Genomic DNA, 6065 nt, shown 5'->3' with positions numbered 1-6065 from the left:
GTCGCAACACCGACCGAAGGCACCTTTGACCACTCACGGTCCACGATCGTCGATCATGCCGCTAGCGTGACGCCGACATGACGCGCCCAATGAAACGGCGTGTTTACTATCACGTCATACGATTAGGCGTCTTATATTAGTGACATGTCTTTTCCCTAGGCGTTTATACTTACAATACCGGAGTGCCTGACTTTATCTAGATACCTTCATTGTCCCGTTGACCAGCTGGACAGACTGACGCATCTTATTTGCCAGATAGTCTAATATATTGACACATGGCAAATCATCTAATAAATTGTGTGATGCTTCATAGGCGCGTTTGGTCTCTTTAAATATGTTTGCCCTTGCGTCCACCCATCCCCATTCGCCCGCGAAATCCCTCATTTCTTCCTGCCTGAGCTTCTTCCCTTCCCAGTTTGCCCACCTGAGCTTCTTCGCGTACCAACAAGGAAAGATGTCACCATTCCTTATTATGAAGGACGTCGCCAAACCCTCTGGCCATAGGAGCTGCAAGCAGGTATTTGTCTTCTCTGACGCCATCAACTCCTTGTGTTACAAGTAACACTGGTGACGTCCCCCCTCCGATCTGCCTCTAGGGCAAGTGTTTATTGTGTGATGAGAAGAACGATGGACTCTGTGAGTAGGTACAAAGTCCGTGGCCCTAGTGTTTTAGAATATCTGTTTGGGCCCTTTTTCGATCTGCCTATCTGCCTCGAGGGCAAGTTTTTTTGTGTGCTGAGATGAATCATGAACCTCTTCTGCGAGTTAGTGGGTCCATGAACTGTTTATATTGTCTACTGCAGATTGATAAGCCGTGGATGGTTAGGTTCATTGTGCATAAAGCATCTTTCTGTCAACCAGCACCTGAGCCATGGCTGGAAGACTCAATCACTATTAAAAATCTGAAGGAACAATTGGTGCAGCACAAGTTAGGCCAAAATTATTTTATCTACTATCGAAGCAGGGTGATGCCAAGTGACAGGATCATGTGGAAGTTTAGTGGCATGAATAGGTTCAGTTGAAGTTACCGGAGGATGTTAAAGTCAAGGTGCAGGACGAGGATGGGCTAAGTGGGTGGTTAAGGTGGAACATAGGTGGCAGGATGACCATGGCAGAACTAACCAATGATTCCACAGTTCGGAAGATGATCAAAGAATACAAGGCATTTCAGATGGTTGACTTGCATTGTTACAACATACCTGAGGGATTTGTAGAGCCTGCTCCAATTATAGATGTTGTCACTGTGGAGTAGCCACTCTCCTTCCATGCCCATGGCTCGGCGATGCTATATGATGTTGTCAACAAGTTTGAACTCATGTACCCCACCCATGGCATCTTAGGCCCCGCCAGCTGGTCGGTGGTACAACTGTTCGCCCACCCTAAGCTGGCACCGACCCGTCGTCAGCATCGTAAATAGTCCAGGCGGCATGAAATGTGTACAGAGGCTACGGTTTCCCGTGAGAATCAACCGTGGGAGGAAGTAAGTGAGCGTAATCGCCAAACCTTTTCAATTTTGCCCGCTGAACGGTGGAATTAGTTGGGTCATTCCTAAGGTCACATGTAGGCTTGTCAGTAGAACCCTGTTTATTTTTCAATTTGTACCGTGTTTAGTTTAGTTAACGAGAAAGTTATCTTAGATCTGGCTCCACTCCTGCTGTATTGAACACTGACAGTAGTTCGTCATGTTCTTGCGTAGCATACGTACGTGAATCAATTCTCATGTGGTAGCTAAATTGCGGATCCGGTCCCCCCTTCGTACCAAACAACATCTTATTTGAGGACGATGGTAACGCTCTTTCTGATCTTTCCTTTGCGGACGAGTGTCTTGCCAGTACGCTTGGTCCATCACCGTTTGGTGATTTTGGTAACGATGTTTCATTTATAGACGATTGTTGAGTTCCTGGTATGCCCATGCTCGAGCAAGTTTGAATTGTGTCAACCACAACTTCTACCTGCTCACAACGAAGCCGGGCACATGATTAGGCTACAGGTTCATTGCACCGTTAGTGGAGGGGGAGATCTCCGGCGAGACAACTATCATGGTATGTGCCTTGCATCTTAATGCCGGGGGTGTGGGTGGGGTGGTAAGTACATTACGTTCTATCCATTATCTAAGATCTAAGAGTAACCACCACTTGGGGTTGATATCATGCTTGCTAGGTAATGGCCCATGACCAAGTCTCCAACGTTGGACCCATGACCTAAGACCAGGATCTGTTTCCTCTGTCTGATATGCTAGCAACATGGTGAGTATTCCTTATAACCCGTGCATTGTCGTGGTTCAATGGTAGTTGTATTCTATCAATAACAACCTGCTTATGTTGTCTTCTTGGTAGGAAACCATAAATTTTTGGTTGAATTACCTTGACAGCCAAGTGAAACTGGCCTTGGCAGAGAATAAATAGCTCACCGATGACTTGGTGGAGCTGCGTGGTCTGTACTTGCAGGACATTGCTAAACACATGCATGCAATAGAAGAGATGGGCCAGTCCATGAAGTTGACTCATCAGGTGGTAATGATGCTCAGTGAGGAGAATCAGAGGCTAAGGAATGATCGCCGTGGAATCGAGGCTAAGATGGACTCCATGGAGGAGGATATCAAAGCGACTATGAATGATGTTCACGAGATGAGAGAACCATGGGGTTCGACAATGCTTACATGAAATCAATGAAACACGAAGCTGTACTAACCGGGTCATCACCTTTCGTACTCTCTGGTGATGGTTAAGTTACTAGTTTGTGCAATGATGCTTGGTTAGCACTATATGCCACCTCTTCATTACATATTTTGTTGGTCTTCTACCTGGACCAGCTCTTGTATCACTGTCAATGAATTTGTGGCGTCATGCAATGTACTAATGCTTTCATGGTTCTCAAATTTGATCGACTTATTTTGCATAACATCGCCATATTTTGCCCACCGGGATCAGTCATGTAGGCCGTCTGGCTTGGTTGCAATGACAATGCACCTGTCGTCTATACATTCATGCCCACATTTATCAGGCCGTTCGACTTAGTTGCAATGAAGCACCTGGTGTGTACACATTCATGTCTGCGTTTATCAGGCATTCCGGCTTGGTTGAAACGACAATGCACCTGGTGTGTATACATTCATGCTTGCGTTTATCCGGCCATTCGGCTTGGTTGCACTGATAATGCACCTAGCGTGTATGCGTTGGTAATATCTAATGCGACGCCAGGTTTGATGCTTATCGATTATTTCTCTCAGCCTCTCCTACACCACCCTCACACAAACCTGGACCCCAAACCACCCCCACCAACACCAACCCAACAAGCGAGCGGAGTCGCAAGCTCGACATACCGCCGTGTATGCACGGGGAAATCTCTAACGAATCAAGCTCCAAGGTGCGTGCTTGTAACTTGTATTCGTATTTCTGGACGACCCGTATTCCGTTTGGATCTACGAAGCCTTGTCCTTATCGTCAGTGCATTCATCAAGTTAATAGACAAGCTCAAGTTGACAAACAAGCCTTAATCCTGTAATGGTTTAACTTCTATTTTGAAGGGCGTGCTTTATTCTAGGGTGGATCCCATGGAGAATCTTTTCAATGCAGTGTTGGCACACAATAAGAAGCTGGAGAATGAACTGGCAGAACTGCGAGCATTTTGCTTGTGGGACATAACAAGCAGATAGGAAGTCTCCGTCAGATGCTGGAGAAGAATAATGAACTCATTACCAAGCTAATGGAGGACTATGCAGAGTTTCATAAAGAGAGGCGTACTGCTGATGAGTTGCGAGTAGGGATCGCGTAGAGCCTGTTAAATTTGAAGTGAACATGATAGGCATGGGGGTTGCCCCCTCTGCCATGAAATATATGACGTCGAACTATGTTATGTTTAGAGACATATGGCACTAAATTCCATATGGTACTGAATATCAATATCCCCTCGTGGAGTATTTCAAGACTCCTGTCAACATGATTTGTAAGAGCTAGATATCTTAATTTGTAGGGCGTTTGATGTAGGGTGGAACCCTAGAGGCCGATCTTTCATGATTGGAGCGGATCCCGCGAAGAACACGAAGAATACACGAGGGGAAAACACGAGGGAAATGAGAGGAAACCACTCAAATCAACGAGATTCGATTACACGTGCTAGATCCGAGTACAACAAGACACATGATCCAAACACAACAAGGGACGATACAAGCAGTCGGTAGGTCTTCCCAATACATGAGGAGATGGGGTCTTGAATTCATGAGGGGATCTTCCCTTGACGGGGTCTTGAATCCACTTGGGGGATCTTCTCCTAGGAGGCCTCGGTCTCCAATGGAGTAGGGGTACAAGTGGATGAGCAATGCTCTAATCTCCAAAATGAGCTAAGACAATGCTAACCCTAACAAGAGGAGGAGGTGGTCTATTTATAGTCTAGGACGAAGTTGGGGCGAGTTGCAGTGATACATGGGCCGGAGGCTTGTTACACTATGCGCAGACAGGGGCCGGATGTCTGGGCCTTCATGTCGGGCCGAATGTCTGGGCTGAGGGTGCCGGATGTCCGGGGTGGCCTTGGTTGCGTTCTGTGAAGAGTGTCGGATTTCCGGGCTGGGGCCGGATGTCCGGGGCACGCGTCGGGCCGGATCTCCGGGCCCTGTAGCTTGTCGGCTGGGCTGCTGCTGGTGACACCTCCGGGGGCCAGATGTCCAGGGTCTTGGGCCGGATGTCCGGGCCCTGTAGCTTGAGGCTGTTGGCCTTTGGCCAGGCTGCACGTCCCAGGGGCGGCTGGGGCCGGATGTTCGGGTCTTGGGAGCTGTCTTCGGTCCTTTCCGTCGTTCCTCTTCATCCTTGTACTTGGGGACTTGTCCATCTTCATGTACATCTCAGAGAGGGTTCTCTTGATACCTCATCATGCATAACGTTCCGGACTTAGGTAGTAGTCATGTCTCGAGTGGGTCATATGGAATATCAATAAGGAGAGATGTCACCTCGGTTTTGAGAGCTCTAGCTCTAGCTTGTGTCATCTGTCCTCTTGGCATTTGGTGAGATGATGGTAGGTCCATGGGGATGACCATAGGATGCTCCGCATCAGCGTTTTTTTATTTAGGCTCACTTCAAGAACGAGATTAGCAATACGTAAGGAGCTTTCGAACGTCTGATACAACACTGATAGAAATGCCACCGTAGATTAATCGCTGGCAAACAATGATACACCGAGGAGTACAAATGCAACTGATGATATCATTTCATCAACATTACAAAGAGCATCATAAAGCATAGCACCAAACCCTGAGCACCAAACCCTGAGCAAGGCCTAACTTCATGAGGAATAACATCTCTCTTGCTATCAGTAACAAAGCATTCGTCATCCTCAATGGCCCGACATCATCAGCGCCATTGCTGCAGATGCTGGTTGTAGCAATGGTTGCTTTTGCCACTTTCCCTCGCTCCAACCCTTCCCTTTTAGCTCTAATGTACAGTAGTGCATCAGCAGCAGCTTCACCTACAAGGTACCGATGCTGAATCAGATACTCCACGTACTGTAGCCCCAATGCTAGAATTTACAACCAGTCTGTAATTGGGGAAAATAGGCAACCATGAAGAAAATTAGTAATGTCGTGCCAGGATGCGTAACCAAAACCTGAAAGGGATCAAGAAGAAGAGCTTACTCTGTTCATGTGGCACTTGTAGAACACACAACCGTCATGAGGATGCTTCTTTGAGACGAGCACCAGAACCTACTGATGACACCTGGGGAAGAGCACAAGGGTAAGTGGGTAAGCTGGAGTTAGGCAATGGCGGTCGGATGCAGAAGAACTAGCAGTGGACATCACAAGAGAATAGAGCACAGGAAGCCTAGGTGTCCAAGATTTGGGGATCTAGATATTTCGGGAGGAAACGGGTGTGTACTGAGGTCTTACAGCGATGGGCCGGCTAAATATAATATGTATATGTGATACACTAGCTCCCTTGATGTTAGAAATAGTGGTAACGCCCAGCTGCTAGATGTGTATAAGTTGGCCTTGCAGTACTGATGTGACTGAATGAGGATGCGCCAGGAAGGTGAGTAGGCGTGTCAGTATGTGTACTAGAAACACCGATGCATCGGGC

At 47.3% G+C, this 6065-nt stretch overlaps 1 long non-coding RNA gene across 1 annotated transcript; it reads right to left on the bottom strand.

Moving 5' to 3' along the window:
- Positions 1–5175: 5175 nt before the first annotated feature.
- Positions 5176–5840, bottom strand: LOC119322226. Its single transcript, XR_005155469.1, has 2 exons — positions 5624–5840; positions 5176–5526 (listed from the first exon to the last, which is right to left on the bottom strand). It is a non-coding gene; the product is annotated as an uncharacterized LOC119322226 (long non-coding RNA).
- Between the last annotated feature and the right edge of the window lie 225 nt (positions 5841–6065).

The sequence above is a fragment of the Triticum dicoccoides genome, chromosome 6B (assembly GCF_002162155.2).
Source record: "Triticum dicoccoides isolate Atlit2015 ecotype Zavitan chromosome 6B, WEW_v2.0, whole genome shotgun sequence".
NCBI lineage: Eukaryota > Viridiplantae > Streptophyta > Magnoliopsida > Poales > Poaceae > Triticum > Triticum dicoccoides.
Note: the sequence above shows the minus strand (reverse complement) of the source record. Positions and strands in the feature narration are given on the sequence as shown.